The following is a 24,407-nucleotide window of genomic DNA, read 5'->3' as shown; positions in this document are numbered from 1 at the left end:
ACAGGCGCTGGGAGATACTTATCTCGCTTGCTGACCATTGTATATTGCATGTCTTACAATGGAAGTTGGTTTGCATGCTGAGGCAAGTCTACACTTAAAACACTGCATCAGTCGAGTTGCACTGGTGAGACCGATCCTGTTTTACAGGTAAAGAGCAAAGGACTGGTCTAGTATATCTAGAAGGATGCCCTGGTACCCTTCATGAGATGGAGGCAGATTGCCAGTGGGCTTTGGCTCGTGAAAGGAAGGTCTCAGCCTTCCTGGTTGAAAAACACTGTAAGAAGAGCTTTGAGGTAAGCAGTACATTACTAGACAAGAAGGCCTCTTATTAATTGAGTTTAGGCTCTAGAATGCAATTTATTTTATATGAAACCCATTGTTTCCAATATTTCTGTTTGCTATCATATGAATCTCTGTTCTCTGCTAAATAAACATATATTGTCTATAAACAAATCTAGGTGCTGTTGTGTTAAGCGGAGCAGTGTTTGAAGGTATAATTAGTAAGCTGCGATGTACTGTTCCTTTGGGAACACTGGGCCTAGTAATTCTGTGAGTTTCCAGTGGATATGGGGCTGAACATCACAAGGGGATGCTCGGAGGACTTGGGGGTTGACGTTTACTTATTTCTAACCTGCATGAGGGACAGCGGAGCCCATGTGGGCTGAGAGGAGTGCTTGTGTTGCCTGTGGCTGGGAGAGTCAGGGAACTGATCCCTGTCAGTACAGACAAGGTTTCCTCAGCTAAGGGCAGGTGGTAGCCTCAGAAGTCTGGGTATCCCTGCGAAGCATCACATGGATTGAATCACAGGCTGGTTAGTTTGAAAGGAAGAGAATCATACTGGCTCGTTTGAAAGGAGGGAGGATTCATGAGTAAGGCGTTTCAGTTAAAGTTTGGAGAAGTTTCTGCACTTCTGGATGCATCTCCTAATTAAAATGAGCTTCTGATCCTTTCTAAGGTTCACCTATCACTAGGTCTAATCGTGGATCTGGACCCAGGTTTTCAGAATACAACCTTGGTGCACACAGTGCATTAACCGACTGTACCATCTATCTTCTTCCCTGGCTTTTAAGTGGCTAATCCAAAGTGCCCAGACTCGGGTGGGGGTAGGGGGGAGAGTGTTTGGCTTATCTCTAGTGGAAATATACAAGTGGTTACATACAGGTGGTCCCTGATAAATATTGATTGTGGACTAGACCATAAATGTGCTGTTAAGCTATAAGGTAGTGAGAAACACTGAAGCAAACATGTTTAGGACAGAAGCTTTAAAAGCAGGCCAAGAGAATTCTCATTCCAAAAACAAGTGACATGCATCTATTCTTTCTCCACTTGGCTAAGCAACAGCAGGAATGTTTCCTACTAAACAGCCTCATTAACATAAGCATAACTACAGGGTAAATTTTTAAGCTCATTCCAAGTGAATTCAAGGGGAGGGGAGGAATATTCTTTTAATATGCGCAATTCATGCAGACAATGATATGAAGCTAATTCATTTCATCATATTATCACCATATCATATTAACTTAAAAGAAATAATAATGCAACATGGAAATGTTTGCATATTAGAGACAACTCTCATTGTACCCTATTAGCACCGTATCGTATTAGTATTGCATTAGGCTATTATGCTCCAATGCTAAAATGATGAAATCCCACTGTGAAAACTGATATTGAATTCTTGTAATGTTTCAGACCCATTTTTAGCACTTCATATAAATAATTCATGGGAGCAGATCTAATGAATTGAGGTGGGGAAAAAAATCCCTTGACATTGTAAGAGTATTTATGAATGTAAAGTCATGAACGGGATTTTTTTTAGTGGAGATGAGCTGGGACTGAAATATCTGGCTTATCACCATCCCCTGCCTATGCATTAGACATATAATGCTGGGACGGGCAGCCATGTTTATGTGTTAATCCTGCAAATGCAGTGTCTTAAAGGTGGCTGTGTCACAGTGTTGGCTGACATGATGATGATCCACCAGGAAATTCTGCAGAATGGTGTAGCTCCACGAAGCATTAGAACATGGTGGCTGAGTAAGCAAAAATCCTTTGGAATATCTCTGTGATCTGCAATACTTGTCTGGATCACCTGTAGGATTTTTGCTTGTTTTCTGAAAACAAGATTGTATGATTTTCCAGTGTTTGTCTGAGAAGCACCTCGGCCTTTCAAAACCACCTGACTGTTGATTTGCTTGCAAAGAACCTCTGAGTTAGAAAGCATTTGGCTATGCATGCAGAGAGGAAGTGGTTGTGGTGAAATGCAGAGCAAGGGCAGATGACCTGTTTTCAGTTGTCTGAATGGCAGATTGATCTTCAATTTGCTCCTTTGTTACAAGACTCTGGGGCTTACTCTGCTTATGCTTGAGTTTCCTCATGTCCCACTTTTAATTGCCTGCTTAAATGTCAGATCCCACAATCTATTCTAGACCATATTTCCAAGCTGCAGCATCTTACAAAGATGCAGAACTGGATAATAACCAGTTGGTTACTAAAATTAACTTGAACCCTAAAAGTCAGCTTCCTTTTCTGAGGGTCTTTCTTAGAGCCCAATTATACTCTTAGGCTTGGTCTACACTACGCATTTATACCGAATTTAGCAGCGTTAAACCCTGCACCCGTCCACACAACAAAGCCCTTTATATCGATATAAAGGGCTCTTAAAACTGATTTCTGTACTCCTCCCCGACGAGGGGAGTAGCGCTGAAATCGGTATTGCCATGTCGGATTAGAGTTAGTGTGGCCGCAATTTGACGGTATTGGCCTCCGGGCGGTATCCCACAGTGCACCATTGTGACTGCTCTGGAAAGCCATCTGAACTCAGATGCACTGGCCAGGTAGACAGGAAAAGCCCCGCGAACTTTTGAATTTAATTTCCTATTTGGCCAGCGTGGAGAGCTCACCAGCACAGGTGACCACGCAGAGCTCATCAGCACAGGTAACAATGCAGTCTCCAGAGAATCAAAAAAGAGCTCCAGCATGGACTGCACGGGAGGTACTGGATCTGATCGCTGTATGGGGAGAGGATTCTGTGCTAACAGAGCTCCGTTCCAAAAGACAAAATGAAAAAACATTTGAAAAAATTTCCAAGGCCATGATGCAGAGAGGCCACACCAGGGACTCAATACAGTGCCGTGTGAAAGTTAAGGAGCTCAGACAAGCCTACCAGAAAACCAAAGAAGCAAACGGAAGCAGGGCCGAAAACATGCCGCTTCTACGCTGAGCTGCATGCAATTCTAGGGGGCTGCGCCACAACTACCCCACCCCTGTCCGTGGATTCCGAGGTGGGAGTGATAATCTCAGCCATGGCTGAGGATTCTGCAGAAGGGGAAGATGAGGAGGAGGAAGAGGAGGATGAGCTTGCAGAGAGCACACAGCACTCCGTTCTCCCCAACAGCCAGGACCTTTTTCTCACCCTGACGGTATTACCCTCCCAGCCCTCCCAAGCCACTATCCCAGACAATGAAGCCATGGAAGGGACCTCTGGTGAGTGTACCTTTGTAAATATAAAACATGTTTTAAAAGCAAGCGTTTTTTAATTATTAATTTGCCCTGAGGACTTGGGATGCATTCACGGCCAGTACAGTTACTGGAAAAGTCTGTTAATGTGTCTGGGGATGGAGGGGAAATCCTCCAGGGACATCTCCATGAAGCTCTTCTGGAGGTACTCCAAAAGCCTTTGCAGAAGGTTTCTGGGCAGGGCAGTCTTATTCCGTCCTCCATGGTAGGACACTTGACCACGCCATGCATGTAGCAAGTAATCTGGTATCATTGCGTGACAAAGCCTAGCTGCGTATGGTCCCGGTGATTGCTGACATTCAAGCAACATCCGTTCTTTATCTCGTTGTGTGATCCTCAGGAGAGTGATATCGTTCATGGTAACCTGGTTGAAATTAAGGAATTTAATTAAGGGGGCAGAGATGGCCATTCCTACTGGGCTGTTTGCCTGTGGCTTAAAAGAAATCCTTCCCTGCAGGTAACCAAGCAGGGGAAGAGGTGGGGTGATTGGTGCTGAGCTTTTTCACGTTTGGCTAGCAGGGATCTTCCCTGCTACCAGCCACGCGGTGGGGGGGGGAGGAGGTGTTTAGCAATGATCTTCCATGATACCAGCCACGCGGTGGGGGGAAGGGTAAAGCGATCATCCCAGAGAATTGGATGGGGGGGGGGGTTCTGCTGCTGCACGTTAACAGGAAAGAAGCTGCACTCAACGGGCTTTGCTTGCTATTTGGGAAAGGAGGGCGCTGGATATATGAAGGCTGCAGAAGATGAAAGACAGTGGCTTACCATGGCCACATGCAAGCCGAATTCTGCTGCCCGGACCTGCGTCTGTGAGATCTCTAACACCAGAGCCGCAGGCACTCGATATTAAGATGCAAAATGCGACCTTGTAGTGAAATCACGTGCTATGTAAGGTGAATAGTGTTGTTCACCATGAAAGAGTATAACCATTGTTCTGTAAAATGTATCTTTTAAAATACTTCTCTCCCTTTTTCCCCTCCCTCATGCAGCTGCAAATTTTTCAAGCCTCTCTACTCCGTCCCGAAGGCTATCTCAGATAAGGCGATGGAAAAAAAAGACACGAGATGAAATGTTCTCGGAAATCATGGAAGTGACCCACAATGAAAGAGCTCATCTGAATGAGTGGAAGGATGTGGTATCAAAGTACAGGAAAGATGCCAGTGACCGTGAGGACAGGAGGGACGAACGTGAGGACAAGAGGGATGAATGTGAGGACAGAAGAGATGCTCGAGATGAGAGGTGGCAGCAGGAAGATCAGCGGTAGCGGGATCAAACTGACATGCTCCGGCGTATGGTGGAGCTTCAGGAACGGCAGCAGGATCTTAGAGTGCCACTGCAGCCGCTGTATAACCACCCTCCCCCCTCACCATGTTCCTTAGCCTCCTCACCCACCAGATGAGTAAGAACGCATGGGGGGAGATTCCGTGCACCCACCCACTCCACCCTAGTGGACAGCCCAACCAAAAGGCTCTCATTATTATGACATTTTTTTAGAGGCCTTTTCCTTCCCTTCTATCCTCCTCCCAAACCCCACCTGGGCTATCTTGTCAGTTCTCTCCCTCTTTTTATAATTAATTAATAAAGAATACATGATTTTTAAATGAGAGTGACTTTATTTCCGTAGAAAGCAAGCTGTGATCGAAGGGGGACGGTGGGTGGCTTACAGGGAATGAGTCAATCAAGGGATGGTGGGTTTCATCAAGGAGAAACAAACACAACAGTCACACTGTACCCTGGCCAGTGATGAAACTGGTTTTCAAAGCTTCTCTAATGCGCACCGCTTCCTGGTGTGCTCTTCTAATCGCCCTGGTGTCTGGCTGCACGTAATCAGCGGCCAAGTGTTTTGCCGCAGCCTCCCACCCCGCCAAAAGGTCTGCCTCTTACTCTCACAGAGATTGTGGAGCACACAGCAAGCAGCAATAACAATGGGGACATTGGTTTGGCTGAGGTCTGAGCGAGTCAGTAATGTGCGCCAGCGCGCCTTTAAATGGCCAAATGCACATTCTACCACCATTCTGCACTTGCTCAGCCTGTAGTTGAACAGCTCCTGACTACTGTCCAGGCTGCCTGTGTATGGCTTCATGAACCATGGCATCAAGGGGTAGGCTGGGTCCCCCAGGATAACTACAGGCATTTCAACATCCTCAACTGTTATTTTCTGGTCTGGGAAGTAATTCCCTTGCTGCAGCCGTTTAAACAGAGTAGTGTTCCTGAAGACGCGAGCGTCATGAACCCTTCCCGGCCATCCCACGTGGATGTTAGTGAAACGTCCCTTGTGATCCACCAGTGCTTGCAGTGCCATTGAAAAGTACCCCTTGCGGTTTATGTACTGGGTGCCCTGGTGCTCCGGTGCCAAGATAGGGATATGGGTTCCATCTATCGCCCCACCACAGTTAGGGAATCCCATTGCAGCAAAGCCATCCACTATGACCTGCACATTTCCCAGAGTCACAACCTTTCGTAGCAGCAGCTTAGTGATTGCTTTGGCTACTTGCATCACAGCAGCCCCCACAGTAGATTTGCCCACTCCAAATTGATTCCCGACTGACCGGTAGCTGTCTGGCGTTGCAAGCTTCCAGAGGGCTATCGCCACTCGCTTCTCAACTGTGAGGGCTGCTCTCATCTTTGTATTCTGGCACTTCAGGGCAGGGGAAAGCAAGTCACAAAGTTCCATGAAAGTGCCCTTACGCATGCGAAAGTTTCACAGCCACTGGGAATCATCCCACACCTGCAATGCTATGCGGTTCCACCAGTCTGTGCTTGTTTACCGGGCCCAAAATCGGCGTTCCATGGCTAGAACCTGCCCCATTACCAGCAGGATCTCCAACGCGCAGGGGCCCGCAGTTTGACAGAATTCTGTGTCCATGTCCTCATCACTCTCGTCACCGCTCTGCCGTAGCCGCCTCCTCCTCGCCTGGCTTTGCAGTCCCGGTTCAGCATAGACTGCATGAGAATGCGTGAGGGCTTTAAAACGTCCATGATTGCTGTCTTGAGCTGAGCAGGGTCCATGCTTGCCGTGGTATGGCGTCTGCACAGTTTACCCAGGAAAAAAGGCGCGAAACAGTTGTCTGCCGCTGCTTTCACGGAGGGAGGGGTGAGGCTGTACCCAGAAGCACCAGCGACAATGTTTTTTGCCCCATCAGGCACTGGGATCTCAACCCAGAATTCCAATGGGCGGGGGAGACTGCGGGAACTATGGGATAGCTATGGGATAGCTACCCACAGTGCAATGCTCCGGAAATCGACGCTAGCCTCGGTACATGGACGCACACCGTGCACTCGACTTTATACAATCTGTTTTAAAAAAACGGTTTCTGTAAAATCGGAATAATCCCGTAATATAGACATACCCTTAGGTACATTCATGCAAACCTAGAGTAACATTATTGACTTAAACTGATTTACTAAAGATTTGCATAGGTGTACTTGAGAACAGAGTTTGGCTCATTGTTTCAGTAGCTTTTGGCAGTTCAGCAGAGTACCAATATGGTGTCAGGGCATATAGTAAGCTTAGATGGACAACCTCCTCTGGGATCATGAACACTGTATCAAAAATTTTTACCATTCCCCATGTTTACTTTTCTTTATTACAAGCCTGAATGTACCCACTGAGTTTCCACTAAAGATCAAGGAAGCAAGCTTAGGGAAAATATTTGCCCATATGCACAGCAGGTAACGATTTTGCAGAAAACTTCTATAAAAATCAGTAGGAGCCATGTTCTGTGCACTAGTTTGAACATTTAAGGGCTAAATTTTCACTAATGAGCCACAGGGCATTTTGGGTTTCACAAGAGCCTGGGAGGTGTCACTGCATCGTGGCCATATTCATAGCATTTCTTTTATTTTGCGTGGAAGAGGAGATGGTGAAACAGTCTTGAGATCCCAGTAGTGACTAAATCAGAGAAAGAGTAGATTAGGGAGATGCAAAACTTAAAAGTACACCGTGATCTATTTACAGAACTTACCAGTTGTTTTCTTTAGGTTGGGTTGGGAAAGGGATCCAGTAGAGGGAAGGGCCACCGTAACATTTTGGGGAAATGTCTGCTTTCCCCCGGCTCACATTTTTCTCTCCTCTCTCTCAATTTTAATTTTTCCACCCCTTTTCTCCAGAAGATACTGTTATAGCTGCTGCAGCAGGTGCTGCCACAGCTCTTCCAAAACTGAACATTTTGTAAAATGTCTCAGTTTTTCAAAATGATTCCCAAGGTGAGATTGTATTCTATTTGCCAGCAGAACACATTGGTTTCTTTAGTGAATCAGAAAAATTTAACCTCAGCTAGTCAAAAGTCCATATATTACAAACTGCTTTTTTGTTTCTGCCTGGGGAGGATATTTAGGAGGAGAAAGCATTTTATAGGTGATGAGCCTTTTTTTGTGCTGAGCTCCAGATGCTATAGTGTAATGATAGTGTCCACCATGGTATAAATTTACTTTGGACTGGATTGCTCATGTTTGGGGAGGTTTTAGTAGGGTTGAGTGAATAGTTTGGCAAAAAGACCAAGCTAGATCTAATATGGTGAGTTCAAGTTGCCCAAACTGAACATTGCATCACACACCAGGTCATATTGTTTTCAGAGAGTTCAATGCTGGAGCATGAGGAGGAGGTGAGCTGCTTCCCCATAGCCAGATCAAAGGATTGCATGCTCTGGTCTCAGAGCTTCTCCAAGTGCTGGCTCCTAAGCTAGAACCACAATGGGAAAATATTTACCTCATGATATGAAGACCATCACACAGTGACAGAATTTGGGTTTGGCAGAATTTGAACTTTAACCCAAATTTGACCTAGCTTCTCTTTGTTTGGCCCCTCCTAATTGTCACTTGTGAGGGCATGTGTACTGTGGAAGAGAAAATAATTTGAATGCTGGCTGGAGTAAAGATGTAAGGTGCCATAAACACCTCAGAGAGGATAATTCTTGTGGTATCCTTTCCTCCCTCTAATATTAAACAGTACAATAAGCCAAACACAAACTTTACATCTATTTATAATTTATTTACAAGAGACAATTTTCTCTGTTGTACTGCATAGTTTTCATGTAGGCTTGAGTTTTTGTGTGATCTATACCAAAAAGTAATGGGTGTGTTGAATTTTGGAGTATGACCCAACATTGAACTATTCTCCTGAGTGGCAACATTATATTTCATTGAATTCTTTTTATTACTCTTAATGGGAAAGGGACCCTAAACCGTTAAAACAAAATTGGGATGTTTTGGAGACTATTTGTTTTGTACAGCCAATGTATTCTTTTAAAGGATTCTACCATCCTTTTGTGGCTTACTAAATTTGTTTATACAGCTGGAAAACACAGATCAGTACAACCTAATTTTTTTTCCTGTTGCTGTTTTTCATGGATAGTTACCGTGAATTATTTTGGGTGAGTATGACAATAATTACTCATGAGTAATTGCATAACTATAAATCTCAAACTTGCTTATCATAATTAGGTATCATTGAATATAATGACACGATGGTAATGCTAGTTATTAATGAATACTGCACTGTACTTTTTTTTTTAAGTGTGAATTTATTGCTGGAGAAAGGTGCCAGCTTGGTGTCTTGTATATGAAACTTCTCTAGACAGACACAGGACTGGTGATAGCAGTGCAGACTCCCATACATTTTTCCACTGGTGCATTTCAACCCTGACCCATGAGACCACCACAAAGGCCTGGGTCTAAGTTTAAAACTTAGTTCAACATTGTCATAACTATAAAGGGAAGGGAACAGCCCTCCTGTGTACAATACTATAAAATCCTTTTACCTGTAAAGGGTTAAGAAGCTCAGGAAACCTGGCTGACACCTGACCCAAAGGACCAATAAGGGAACAAGACGTTTCAAAAGGAAGGAGGGAAGTTTTCCTTTGTTGAGAGTTTCAGTTTCAGCCAGAGTAAAAAGATCAAGGAACCAGCCTCTTATCAAAGTAGTAAGTTTTAGAAAGGAATAAATAGGTTTATGTTTATTTCTTTGTAACTTGTCTTGATACCATTAAGGGAAATTATCAAAATTGGGTATTTGGGTATTTTTTGTGTAACTAAATTTGTGCCCAGGGGCACATCCTCTGTGTTTTGAATCTGTTGTCTGTGAGAGGAGCTGGTATGCTAATCTCTCCCAGAGGGTTTTCTTTTACCTTTCTTTTCTTTAATTAAAAGTCTTTTTCTTAATACCTGATTTATTTTTCCTTGTTTTTAGATCCAAGGGGATTGGATCTGGACTCACCAGGAATTGGTGGGGGAAAGGAGGGGGGATGGTTAAACTCCCCTTGTGTTAAGATCCAAGGGGTTGGATCGGTGTTCACCAGGAACTCGGTGAAAAAGTCTCTCAAGGTTACCCTGGAAGGGGAGGGTTTTGGGAGGAAAGGGGGAGTTCCAGACGGAGGGATCTGGATGGTGGCAGCGATACCAGATCTAAGCTGGTAATTAAGCTTAGAAGTGTCCATGCAGGTCCCCACATCTGTACCCTAAAGTTCAGAGTGGGGAAAGAACCTTGACAAACATAGGTACAGTTCTCAGGGGTGTGAAAATCCTCACCCCTGAGCTCTACGGTATGCCATCCTAATTGCCCGTGTAGGTGCATTGAGGTGGAAGAATGCTCTTGTGGACCTAGCTACTGTCACTCGGGGAGGTGGTATTCCTACACCAGTGGAAAAGCCCCTTCTGTCACTATAGGCTGTGTCTACACTATGGGGTTATGCTGACATAGCTATGGCACCATAGCTATGTCGTTATCGTCCCCATCGTGTAGACATGGCCTAAGAGTGAGAGAGCTTTTCAACATCAGCCACATTCAGTCCTTTGTGCCTCTGATCAGATTGCCAACAAGAGTACCTCCTAGGGTGGGTTTTGGATGCACATCTCCTGGAACCTGAAGTGAGATCACAGATTGATTTCATATAGGCCACAAAGCAACCATCAAATGGTGATGACTTCTTACTGCTACCAACCTGGGCTGGATTTGCATGGTGCAATGGTGAAAGGCTTTGTATTCCACTACCAGTTTCCAGGACCATGCAGTCCTTCTGTGCTGTATAGCAGCATTTTCTAAAGTTTTGAAAGCTGAACCCCTACTCCAGGAAGATAAAACCAGTTGCACCCTCTGCCATCTTTCCACAGGGAAATTTGCCCTCTATGATCTCCTTGCTACTCCCTAGGTGGCACAACCCTCACTTGGGGGTAATGCAGCTGTACATTAACAACTAATGATTAACAAGTGTTTAATTACAGATTTGGTAATAATTTCACACAAACATTTAATATGAAGTATTATTGCAAGTGAAAACATTTCATTGTTGGAATTATATTTGAAATTTTAGATATTTTAAAAACAACCCTTCCAACTGCATATAGGATTTCAAGCAGTGATATCTATTATGACAGTATATTTTTAGCTATGTCTAAATTATCTATTCGTGCCTCCTCCCCCCCAAAAATAGTTAACATAGAGTTTAGAGGCTAGATTTTGGTGCAACTCAGGAAGAGGTTGAGCAAAGGTGGTTTTACACTACCATCACACTCACATGATTATGACTTGGCTCCTAGTGTAAGTTAGAGCAGCCCCAGGGCCTGCTCTAACTTGTGTCCACCTCTCTACAGTTGTCTGTGAAATCCCTGCAACTCTGAGCACTATGAACATGCTCCCTCCCATCCCTTGCCCTGCTCCTAGAGCCTTCAAGAGGCACAGGCTACACCAGCTAACATCTGTCTTGTGCTGCTCCTGCACCAGGCCCATTGTAGCCTCCCTTTACATTGCTAGGGTGTATGTGGGAGAGGAAGGGCAGAGCTTGGGCCAAAATCCAAACCTAGGTTGCTAAACTACAAGTAAATTAGCAATTAGGTTGTGCTGCAATCTATCTATATTCTTCCTCTTAACCTTTCACTTCATCTCTCTCCAAAAAATTTGCCTTCACTACTTAGTGTCTGTTTTCACTATATTTATCAGAATCAAAATCTGAAAATATACAAGATTTAAGATGTCCACACCCATATCATCTGGGCCATATGAACTGCTAATTTGTCTTTTAATTATTAAATGTCTCTTAAAAACAGATGAGTTTGACTAACAAATCTCTTGGAGAAGCACTAGGTGACTTCAGCAAATCATTTATCCCTTTCTAACTATTGTAGGGTTCTCTAAAATTTGTGTAGGTTCAGTTCCAGCTTACAGAAATGAGCCAGAGCTGCCAAGTTCAGATCCAGATCCAAACCTCCCCAGAGTTTGTGGGACTTGGATCCCGTGTTCTGGTACAAACCCATCTCTAAGCAAAAGCGTGAGGAGAAGTGCCGCTTCAGCTCAGGACTTGCTGCATAGCAACATAGTTCCCCTCCCTTCTCCATCTTCATAGCAACGAAGAAAACAGCAGAAGCAAGTGCTTCAGCCTTAAAGAGACAAGAGACAGAGCTCTGTAAAAGAACTGTCACTGCCTCTTTTAGATGGGAAGAAACAGTATAATTCTGAAGGAGTTGCTTAGATGGAGGTTATAGTTTAAACGGCATTGCAGAGAAGTTTGGTTTTTGGAGACACAGGCAACTGGGTCAAGAGGATACAGAAATCTGAAATATTCTGGATGGTCTTTGGTTTAGTTGTGGAAAGAGAAGATGATCATCTAAATTTCCTGTTCAGGTAGCATGGCTGATACATCGGATGACATTCCAAAAGAGCTACCTCATGCAGCTAGATTTCAGTAAACTGAAAGGAATGTTTGATGCTCCTTTGTTGCTCACAAAGAAGAGCTGCCATCTTAAGTAGGAAGGAACAAGACTAGTGCCAGGTTATGAGGCAAGCACAAAATGGGTTTGTGGGAGACTGAAGATTCTGTACTGGTGGTAGATAACAAGAGCAGAATCTGCAAGACCCAAGCCATGCCTGGCAGCAATATCCAGGAAAAGAGGTGCAGTGCAGGAAATGTCATAAAAAAGGAACAGTGAAGCTGCATGATGGTTACAAAGAACTGTTGGCGCTGTCTAGGGGGGAGTTCTACTAAGAGAGGAACCAGGGATACCATCAAAGGAACAACCTAGTAGTACACATAATAGACCACCAGTGAATGGACAAAACCTTGAATTTAAAGTGGACATCAGAACAGCTGTTAGGGTAATTTCAGAAAAGAACTGCAAGGATGAGGCTCTGCAAAGAGCTGAACGAGATTCTGCACCTATTCTGCATTGGCTGCTGGTCTCTTCCATGTTCATAAGGATGCTAGAGAAAGGAGAGAAGCACCCTCAACAAACAGGACATGTAATAAAGGGTTTTGAAACACCACTACTAGGGCTGCAAGTGGTACCTGCATCTACAGGTTTTGGAAAGCTGTATAACATCTTTGATCAAAAGACAGCAATACAAAAAGTATAGCCACAAGTTCTTACTGGCAGTGCAGTACAAAATAATGCTCCCATCTTGCTTCCATTGAAGTCAACAGCAAAGCTCCCCTTGATTTTAATCCCAACAACTATGACTCTCTTTGCCCTATTCAGCACCCCAATTGGCCTGCTAAACCCAGGGTTGTGAGTTCAATCCTTGAGGGGGCCACTTAGGGATCTGGGGCAAAAATTGGTCCTGCTAGTGAAGGCAGGGGGCTGGACTCAATGACCTTTCAAGGTCCCTTCCAGTTCTAGGAGATTGGTATATCTCCAGTTATTACACCCAGACATTTCTTTGGCTTTCCCCAGCAGAGGAATTCAAGAAAATGGACAGTTCTCTGGTCATTTCCCAAAAAGAGGACCCCACCAAGCGATACAGCAAAGCTTGCTGGTAAGAGATGGCCCTCGCACAGCTGAATTAATGTTCTTTATTCACTAATTTTGACAAGGGTCATTTTTTAAAAGTAAGAGAGTTCTCCATCGCTGACTAGTTTGCACTGTAATGTGTTCTGTAAAAACAAGGATTGCTATTAGTCTAGCCCTGTTATTAAATCTTTGCATCGGGAGGGAGTGCCTTTTATTTTTTTAAATGCAAACTATAGAAAGCATGGACTGGTGAGATTCCACTTTAGTCCCCAAACTAGCTGACTCAGCAGGCTTTTGGCAAATCCCTTCTGTGAAAGAGAGAGTACCAGTAACTCCATTTGTCAACCTGTTCAGGAAGTGCTGTTTTCACCAACTCTCATTTGGCATAATATCAGCTCTGGAAATTTTTCAAAAGCAAAATCTCTCAAATCATAAGATTATCTTTGGTACTAAAGCTATCCTGGACATGGTGGAAACCACACTAAAGGTTTATTATTTTTAAAATGTTCCCAGTGTTCCTGGCACTGAGGTACCTCCTTTAACATGGCCTCACAGTAAATAAACAATACAAATTAGGAGAAAAGGAGATCATATCTATAGGTCAAAAGTTTAGCAAAAATGAGAAAATTCAAGGCAAATCTGAATACCAAGTGTAAAAGGGCGGGTGGCCATTATTATTACCCTAATTGCCTTTTTGATTCAGATGGCTATAAAGACAAAGGTTTGGGTCAGTTCATGCTATGAACTCTCCATGCTGATAACAAACTTGCCCTGCTCTGCATATAGACACATGGCCCCCAGATGCTGGAGCCCCAAGTCGCACCCCTCCATGGCCAGAGGAGCTCCAGCCTGCCCGCCTCAGCTGCGCCGGCCGGCTCCTCCAAGCGCTGGGACGGCCCCAGCTCCTGGCCGAGCCACCAGCCCCCCCAAGCACTGGGACGGCCCCAACACCGCCCCAGGCAGCCAGCTCCAGCACCACCCCGGAACACTGACCCAAACCCTCGCCTGTCTGGGTCAACCTAGCCCAAGTGCTACCTTGGGCCACCCCTGGCCACCAGCTGCCTGAGATCCAGGCTGCTGACTGGAGCTGAGCACTCAAGCTGTCTTAAGGGTAGAGGGGGAGGGAGAAATGGAGGGGCCTCAGGGCAGAGAGTGGGTGGGGTAAGGGGAGGCTTAGCCTGCCCTGGCTTTCGAAACCCGCCATGCATGTATAGTCAATTGTTTCCTATATTAAAACAAGTGATCTGATGTTCCAGTAGCATGCTTACAGATACCTATATCTGACCAGGAACCGCTTGTAAATCTATAATTAATTATCATAGTTTAAACAGACTGAGAAAGTAACTGGAGCCTTTTTGAATAAACATAATTATCAGTATAGCAAGACCCCTGCATTATGAATTCCACCATGATTGCTATTGCAGAGATGGCATTAGACGAATATCATTTTGTCAATTAACCTTTTTCAATTCATAGTTTATTATAACCTAGAAGAGTCCATTTGTGAAGACTTTTTTATATGACTCTTGCTGCTTTAAACACTTACTACTTGCTCTTTACCCTTTGAACATATTTGGTTATACTTGCCTAGCATAATGTATAACCCTAGGTCACAAAGCTGTAGCAAACCCTTTTAATTTATGGAGGGTTTCATTTTAGCCTACTCTTATAAAGATGGCAAAATTCCCTACATTTCTGACAATCACATCAGGCTGGCTAAGGACACAAAAATAACTGTGTTCCTGTGGCCAACAACTTTAACATCATTTAAGCTTTGATTACATAACCAGCAGTGCACCCACTTTTCCAGACTATTTAATAATTTTAAAAAATACTCATAGCGTAGGATAATTTTCTGAATAATTACTCTGTAATAACTGAAAAGCACCATGTCAAACTCAATATATCCCAAAATATTTTTCTTTCCTAACTATTCTTTACTATTAATACAAGGCATAGTCAATAATTGATTAAAATATTAATACGATGAGATTTGGCTGCTTCTACAAATAAATTTTGTTTACACTATACTTAGCAATTTCTATATTGATGTTTTTCCACTGAAAGAGAAAATGAATACTATCTATTTTAAAATTGGTATAATTTCACAAAAACTGTTCTCTGGACTCTAAATATATTTTTAAAATAATACTTCATTGTTGAGGGAAAAAAGCAATAATTACTATTTATGGAGGACCTACACAAAAACAATATTTTGTGGTCAACTCCTCTCTTCATTGGCTTTGAAGTAGCCATTCAACTACTAGTAACAATTCAACTTGCCCTTGATGTGCTGACAATGAGTCCAGTGTGCAAAAAAGAAATTAAACAAAAAAAGACATTTTAATTTCAAGGTTCACTGGAAAAAATGTGAAAAAAAAAATCAATGTTTGCCAAATAGAAAGACAAACTCAGAAGGGAAATAAAAAAAATTATTTACAAGATTGAGGGTTTTATAAATAATGGGAAGTTGAAAAAAACAAAATGAAAATATATGTCAGTCTTAGTTCTGGATATCTGTGTAAAATTTCTGATTATTCAAGTATAATACAAGACATCAAGAAAACAGACAATTATACTGTTAACGGTCCCATATTTATTAGAAAAAAATATAATTACGATGCTAGTCACTAATGTGCATGAATATAGAGTGAATGATACTGCAAGGTATTTGGAAAACCCTACTCAGATCATATTGCTTGTGGCTCTCTTCCTTAGAAGTTCTCAAGCTTTCCCACTTCTTTTATTCTCTCTCTCAGACTATGCAATTATTCTTTTAAAATTCTTCTCCTACATGGAAAAAAAACACTCTTCCTCCCATGCCCTCCACGCTGCTTTCTAAATAGAAAAAAGGACTTCTGAATACAAAAAACAATGGCCAGGTCTAGCGCTGGATGGTGAACTGGATTTCTGGTTTTGATAGTTTTCACTCTGAATGATAAGCACGTGATATGTCCTTTAGAAATGCTGATGGATCAGTGAGATAGAATCCATTTTGTACACTGCTACTTTTTCACTCCCACTTCACTATCAAATCTCTATGTATGGGTGCCACTAAGAAGGGTCCTGGATTCCTCTGAGGCTAAACAGTTTATTTTATTATTACTATATAGTAGCATATGTGTGCCTGGTGCTTTACAGATAAGTAAGAAGACAAGGTCCTTGCCCTGATGAGTTTAGGATCTATCTTACAGAGACAAAACAACAAAACTGATGATATTTCTGGAGATAGAGTGGGGTCACCTGACAACGTAGTTGTCCCTTGATAAATTTGCAAGAGAATGATTCCACTCTGTGGCGAGCCCCGCTATATCTCTAGAATAATTATTGAGCATACCCAGGGGAGTGGGCAGTTTGCTTTGGCATGTTGCCTTACCACTAGTTATTTAATATTAGCTCATCTCCAGTCCTGATATATGGTATGTGCGGGTTTTTTCAGTTCTGGGGCCACTGTTTGTTTTTAAAATGGGGAGTGAAAACTGGCTTTTCTGAACAATACTTGTAAGAACTTGTGCTAACATCCTGCTATTCTGATGTTTTCCATATGGGGGCATGAGTGTACCTGGACACTGCAACTACAGCACCAGCAGTGTAATTCAGTCCTAATGACTTTGGAGGGCTCTACGAATCTAGACAGGTAGCATCAAGTGATTTATTTCTTTTTTCTTGTTATTTTTCTCTCCATTTGGTCACTAAGTTATTAACCACAAACAGAGAGAAAAGATAAAAAAAACCAGACACTTCGATAATAAGATGAAAATGTCTCTCAATGCCAGGGCTTTCTACTATACCACGTAGATAACAGTGTAAAGCTTTCTCTTGGACAGAGAAAATCATGGTCAGAGAGAGCGCAGCCAATGAACCCTTTGGGACAGATTTTCTGTTTATGACATTCTGGCTCCTGTTAGGCAGTCTCTATAAGGAAAGCCTGAAGAGAGGGCTCAAGCTTCATCTACTCATAATATTCCACACACACACCCCAGAAGCCTCCCAAACCAAACAGCCCACCAACCCACTGACATTGTTTTATTTCACAATGGGCAATTCTAAATAAATTTGGCATTTAGTATTTTATCTAAATTAAAAACCTAATTTCCATCACTGTTTTTAGTGAGCCCCAATTTAATCTAGACAGGAGAGGGAAGGCAAGAAAAACAGAGAGAGAACAACAACTGATTGCTTTTGTTGTGAAATGTATGTTGCCCCTTCCTTTTGGAAGGGAGGTGCATAAGGTCACGGATGGAGCTATTGTTTCTTCCGTGCCATCTGGCACTTCCAAAATCTGAACAATGCTTGTGATCACAAAACAAACATACACACAAAACAATTCCTACAAATTAACCACCAATATTTTTAATTAGAGTCTCCAAACACATGGTCTCCTCTTGCAAGCCCTTATGTGAATGTATAGTCCCTGTGAAGGCAACTGACTTTTCATGTGAGTCAAAATTTGCAGGATCAGGCCTGTATTCTCCATCATATTTGGAAAGCCTTTCTCCCTATTTGTCCTTAGACAGTCAGATACCAGAGTCATCTATAACAATAGTTATCACTTACGTTTTATGTCTAACATTCAAAGCACTTTATCAATTTAATTCTCACAACAGCTGAGAGTGGTAGTATTAGTATCTTCACTTCGCAGATGGGGGAAAGGTGGGACGAGGAGGTTAAGAGTTATCCAAAACCAGAATGGAAGGTGGTATGAGATCTGGGATTAAAACTCAGCATTTTACAATAACTAGACCCTTGCGTAAGCCACTAGACTATACTACTCTTTTCCTCTCTTCTCTCAGGATAATAGTATAGATTTATCGTCTTCCGTTTCTTATGAAGTCTGCAGACGTTGGGCTACACCTGCTGAATGGTATAAAAAACATTTACAAATTCTATAAACTTAGCCAAGTCACCACCCGTATATTGTACTAGCCTGATGGTTTCAGACTATGCTGGTGTGTTATAGAATTTGTCAATGTTTTTGGTACTAGTCAGTTGGTCTGCAGCTTATTCCAGGAAGATTTTAAAACTTGCAGGGACATGGCTCAGATCCTCATCTTATGTAAATCAGCACGATTCCATTGGCCTTAGTGAAGCTATGCTGATTTACACCAGCTGAAGATCTAGTCCAGTGTCTGCCAATATGAGAAGCAGTGAATGAAGTGTCAATAGATAAGACTGTAATCACAATTTTGGGAGAGGAAATCAACACCTTCTGTACAAGAGGATTTTCAGTCCAATAAATTAAGCTAAATTAAGCTGCCACACTGAATGGTGGCATAAAGCCATGGCTGCTGGCATGATATAACATTATCACATAATAGGTGAATATGGCATATACAGTAGGTGTTGATTTCCTCTCTCAAAATTGTGATTACAGCCTTAACTACTAACACTTCATTCACTGCCAGTTCCTCATGCTGACAAGAAATAGCAGGCCACCTAAAATTGTAGGCCTTGGAAGGATCATGTGAACATGCTGAACACACTGATGATGATTAATTGGTTTCCTTAGCAACTGAGAATTCTGAGATTATATTCCCTTGATTATTGGTGTGTTTAGTGCTAATGTGACTAGTGGAGAGGAACCAAAGTAGAAGTGTAGCATCCGTTACTTGCGTGCACCCACAAGGACCGAAAGAATACCCACTCTCAGCAGCCTACCTGACCCACAACGAGATGGTGCTCTTTAAAACTCGAGCCTAATAACCACACAACCCTCATTTTGTGAAAAAACAAGCAAGAGCCTTTATTATACTGAAAGAGTTTGAATCAATATATACAATTCAAAGAATGCCAGCTCTTATTCACGGGAGAGAACCACCTTTCCCACTGGTATTATGCCACCTTGTTAACATACAGGGCCTGATTCTCCACTGCCTTATACCTTATGTAATCATTTACACCTGTGCAAAATGGGAATACAAGGTTACCACATTCGAATTTCCCCTGCACTTACACTGGTGGTAGCAATATACATCCATTTTGCACTCACTTTGCATAGCTGTAAATGATTACACAAGGTGCAAGGCATTAGTGGGTCAGACCAATGAGAGGTTTTGGTGAGCAAGGAATGCAGGATGGGGCCCTTGATGGAGCAAAATAATGACAGTTTCTCTTCCCCAAAGCCACCCAGTAATATTCACCTTCAATATTCTGTTTTCTCTTCACTTGCAGGAGATGCCACTGAGATCAAGTGGAGTCCCTCACACGAAGGGAAAGCAGAATATGGGAGCTGAATACCTCCAATCCTCAGGGTAAGAAAATTTCCACAGATCTGTAAGTAAAAAGATGTTAATATCAGGCTTCCAATGGGGTATTATAAACAGTGAGGGATGCACATGTGTGGTGTTAAAAAAATACCAATATAGCTTTAAAAAAATTAAAAATCTGAGAGGCTGGCACACTTGGATATTTTGCTTACAATTATGGTGCCCTATGAAAGGAAGGTATTGTGCAAATAATTTAACACTCATAACAATTCTCCTGATCACATTTTACTTGTTCATGCAACAAACAGCTGGAACCTCCTGCTAGCACTTGGACACAAAGTAGGAGACTACTCATTTCAAAGTAAGCCTTATACTTTGTTCTCTTACAGGAGGTTTCTTTTCCCCTCCACTTTTTACTGATTTCTGTGTAAGCTCATAACTTATCAATAATGGGCTAGATTTTGCCCATGCTTACACCCTCTGTCACGTCACTGAGACCAGTGGGGTTAACTGATGGCTGCATTGGGCCCACTGTCCTACATTTATTTCACAGTTTGGTTTTTATTAAGTGTACTTCCTCTAAAACATGTAGACACAAAACTTCAGGTCATCAGAGAAGCCATTTTCCTGCACACCTCTGGCTGCAGTGCTGCTGATACAGGTGACAGCAGAGTTTGAAGGCAGTGGAACCCCATGGGACCCACCTGCATGAAAGTGACTAGGCTGAAAGAAATACCTGGGAACAAATGATACAGCTAGATTCTCACTATAATGCATCAAGGGAGACTATGTCAGGCTGGGGACGATGTTTAAAGAAATAGAGGCTCAGATGATCTTCAGTGGGATTCTACCTGTCCCAAGAGGAGGAAAATGAAGGTGAGACAAGATTATGATGATCAACAGATGGCTCAGGCAATGGTGCTATAAGGAGGGCTTTGTTCTACCACCGGAAGGACTGTTCTCATGGAATCCATCTGAGTAGGGAGGAAAACAGACTTCTGGGATGGAGGTTGGCACAACTGATTAAAAGAGCTTTAAACTAGGAACTTGAGGGAGAGGGTTGGGAGATGCTCCTGATTCTAATATTGACTGGAAAATCAAGAAAGAAAGAAAATACAACAATGGAGAAAGGAAGAACTGTGGGTAGGAGAATGGACATTAAGAGGAAAGATAATGCCAATACCAGGTGGTGGAATAGCATCGTATATTAATGATGAGGTAGACTGTAAAGAAACTAGAAGTGATGGATTGGGTCAAAATCACTTTGGGGAAGAAAGTTACTAGTGGCTCAACTGTGATAGTGCTTGGGGTATGCTATTGACCCCCAGAATTTGATCTGGATATGGATAGAGACCTCTTAATGTTTTTTAGTAAAATAAATAGTACTGGGAATTGTGTAATTATGGGAGATTTTAACTTTCCAGATCTAGATTAGAGGACAAGTGCTACTAATAGTAGGGCCCAGATTTTCCTGGATATGGTAGCTGACACACTTCTTCAACAAATAGTTGCAAAACTTACAAGAGGTGATGCCATTTTAGATTTGATATTTTTGAGTAGTGAGAACCTCATAGAAGTATTGGTTGTAGGGGACAACCTTGGTTCAAGTGATCATGAGCAAATTCAGTTTAAACTAAATGGAAGGACAAACAAAAATAGATATGCATCTAGGGTCCTTGATTTCCAAAGGGCAAACTTAAAAAAAATTAAGGGAATTAGTTAGGGAAGTGAACTGGACTGAAGAACTCAAGGATCTGAATATGGAGAAGGCTTGGAATTACCTTAAATCTACTGGATGAGTAAGTATCTCAAACAGGTTATTAAGAGAAAGCAGAAAGCCTACGAGGAATGGAAAATGGGAAGAATCAGCAAAGAAAGCTACCTCTTGGAGGTCAGAAACTGTAGGGATAAAGGGAGAACTGCCAAAAGCCAACTGGAGTTGGACTTTGCAAAGGAAATTAAAACCAATAGAACTTTTTACTATAGCCATAGAAATACAAAAAAAAGCAGGAAAGAAGTGGGACTGCTACACCCTGAAGATGGGCTTGAGATTAAAGATAATCTAGGCATGACCCAGCATCAAAATGAATGCCTTAGTTTTGAATAAGGGTAATGAGGAGATTAGGGACAGTGACAAGGTGACTAATGGAAAGGAGGATATGGAAGTAGAAAATACCACATCTTAGATGGAAGGCAAACTCAAACAGCTTAATGGGACTAAGGTTTGGTCTACATGTTGTTTTTTGCCTTTCTCTGCAGCTTGGGGCACAAGTCACTTGCAGGTTTAAACTTGTGTAAATTCTCTGTAATTTGAAGTCTTTAAACCATGATTTGAGGACTTCAGCCAGAGGTTATGAGTCTATTACAGGAATGGGTGGGTGTACCTCTGTGGCCTGCAATGTGCAGGAGGTCAGACTAGATGATCAAGATGGTCCCTTCTGACCTTAAAGTCTATGAGAGGTTTGGCTGGTTTTGTTTTGAGGAAAAGCCAAGAGTACTTAACACTGAGTAATAATTACTGACCTTGCCCACGCACATTTTTGCCATTATGGACCACATTAATTATATTCCCATTTTAACATACTCCTTAAGAAATAAATAGCGCTGCCATCTTCACTCTTACCCAGTAAGATTTCTATATAAAAATGACCAGGTGCTATGTTATAGAGATGTTACTACTATTGCTGTTGAAATGGGGAATATATCAGAAATAACCAGACTGACCTGCCACTATTATCTCTGAATCAAATGGTGGTCCGGATCATTCCTGCATCCCCAGCTTCACACTGTCCAGGCCCAGAGGAAACTCTCTGCGTATGGATTTCCTCCCTTCTGCACAGGAGGAGGTGTATTTATGTGGAGGTGCCAGCTATATTCCTGGCATGGGTTTAGGCTCTGCACTGAGGGAGGAATAAGAACTGGTAGAGCAGAAGAGGTGCTAGCATTGTACCCATTGCCCTGCACCCCTGGCTGTGCAGACTCCCTGAGAAGAATAATGTAATAGTTTCAGGGAAACTGCACCTGGATTTTGCCCTCTGTGGTCTCTCAAGGGCACTCACTTAGAGATTTCTGGCTCCTAGCCCATAACCTCTCCTGGGTGGAGACCTGCATCTCACTTCCTTCTGAGTGGGGGTTTTAAGGCTGCACATCTCCCTGATCTATGCTGCAATATCCCCAAAAGTCTGCCTAAAAGACCCGTGTCTATGTTTTGCTTTCTCTCTCAGGGCTATGAACAGTGTATTGCAAGCAGTGACAAGCACAGTTAAGGTAAAAGCATTATAGTAAGCATTATAGTGAAGGTATATAAAAATAGACATGCTGAAGAGCTTACTAGAGGTCACCCCCAGTTCCAACATAGGAATCTGATAGGTGTCAAGCCTTCAAACCCCACAACTGGGTTTTCCCTATGGTTACAACTTCATATCAGTCTTTAGATCAGGAATCAGAGCAAAGGCCCCAAGTCAGTTTAATCTCAAGCTGTTTATCCAAAAGTCCTTTTTTGTTGGTGTCTGGAGAATCCAGTTTCAACCAGAATATGTGAACTTCCCCAGGAGGTGGTAACTCTCTGGAGATGTTATAACCTGAGTGATTTCCCTTAATCATCCCCTACTATTCTCACTTCCTGAAGGAGATGTAGAAACCCTCCCTGCCATGGAGTACACACGGTCTCTGGCCCACAATGATACATAATACATACTTAATACAATATGGTCTTCCAAAGATACTGCAGAAGTTGCCCATCTGCTACATTATTTTTTTCTGCTGAGTTCCCTACCAGCAGCTGTGAGCCAAGCTCGAGTGGAACTGTACTGTGAGGGAGCCAAGCTCTCTCAGGAGCCCAGAGATGGGGCAGGAGGAAGAAGACTTCCCAGTGGCTTGCCTTCGCCTCTTGTAGATTCCTGTAGATCTGCCAGCATGGGGGCAGACCCCATTCCAATATCCATAGATAAGGGTAAGTCCATACTCCAGAGATTTCCTCCTGCCTGTGTGGGGGTATGTTCTGGGCCTCTGCGTACTACATACAAGACCAGCGGTTCTCAAACTGTGGGTTGGGACCCTAAAGTGGGTCGCAACCCCATTTTAATGGAGTCACTGGGCTGGCTTAGGCTTCTTGGGGCTCAGGGCTGAAGCCTGTGCCCCTCTGCCTAGGGCTGAAGCCAAAGCCTGAGGGTTTCAGGCCTGGGTGGTGGAGCTCAGGTTACAGGGCCCTGGCCTGGGGCTGAAGCCCTTGAGCTTCAGCTTTGGCCCCCCTGCTCAGAGCGGCGCAGCTTGTGCTTTGCTCCCCCCCAGCCCCTCCCCCGGCAGTGGGCCTTGGGCGGGTTCAGGTTTTGGTCCCCCCTCCTGGGATCATGTAATTATTTTTGTTATCAGAAGGGGGTCGCAGGGCAATGAAGTTTGTGAATCTCTGTACCTGAACTCGAGGGCTTTTCACTGGTCCTATTGTAATGTGGAAATTTCAGCTATTTTTCTAAGTATCATTTTTGTATCATCACATTTCTGTTCAAGGTGCCCATCAGTAAACTCTGTCTGAGCTCAAAAACACGTAGTGCTACTGTCCAAAGGAATTCTACATTCCTATGAAAGACATTAGGTGAATTATCCTTACTCTCTTGTTACAGCTGTATGGGGTAGTCAGGGTGAAGCCAAATCATAGCAACACTTCCAAATATATTATAAACCCACCACAAATGTCCTTAGACACTTCACAAATTGAACTCTCTCATATGCACTTACTGATATAGTGCCACCATATTAAAGGTGTTGAAATACATATTGTGTAAGCCTGAGGGGAAATACAAAATTAATGCAGGAAATACTGCATCTTGTGGACTCTGTAGGCCATATACACAAAATAATATCTTGAGGCCTTAGCACACCATTTTCACTGCTATCAAAGCTTACTCTGTTCCATTCTATGCTGGTATAATGTCATAATAGTAAATAACTGAATAACAGCTCCCCACTCCT

At 42.8% G+C, this 24,407-nt stretch overlaps 2 long non-coding RNA genes across 5 annotated transcripts in view; one reads left to right on the top strand and one right to left on the bottom strand.

The window, feature by feature from the left end:
* The window catches only part of LOC120369774, a 103,708-nt gene that overhangs the window by 3,360 nt on the left and 75,941 nt on the right, over positions 1 to 24,407 (bottom strand). The gene's annotated exons all lie outside the window — the stretch shown is intronic.
* LOC120369773 overlaps positions 1 to 24,407 on the top strand; it is an 89,621-nt gene that overhangs the window by 18,587 nt on the left and 46,627 nt on the right. For 3 of the 4 annotated variants that reach the window (XR_005583393.1, XR_005583391.1, XR_005583390.1), the window contains exon 2: positions 19,405 to 19,484. This is a non-coding gene — a long non-coding RNA (uncharacterized LOC120369773). Of the gene's footprint in view, positions 1 to 16,084; positions 16,871 to 19,404; positions 19,485 to 24,407 lie in introns of those variants that run through there. The other variant, XR_005583392.1, reaches the window with a different exon arrangement.

Source organism: Mauremys reevesii, linkage group 8 (assembly GCF_016161935.1).
Source record: "Mauremys reevesii isolate NIE-2019 linkage group 8, ASM1616193v1, whole genome shotgun sequence".
Classification (NCBI taxonomy): Eukaryota; Metazoa; Chordata; order Testudines; family Geoemydidae; genus Mauremys; species Mauremys reevesii.
Note: the sequence above shows the minus strand (reverse complement) of the source record. Positions and strands in the feature narration are given on the sequence as shown.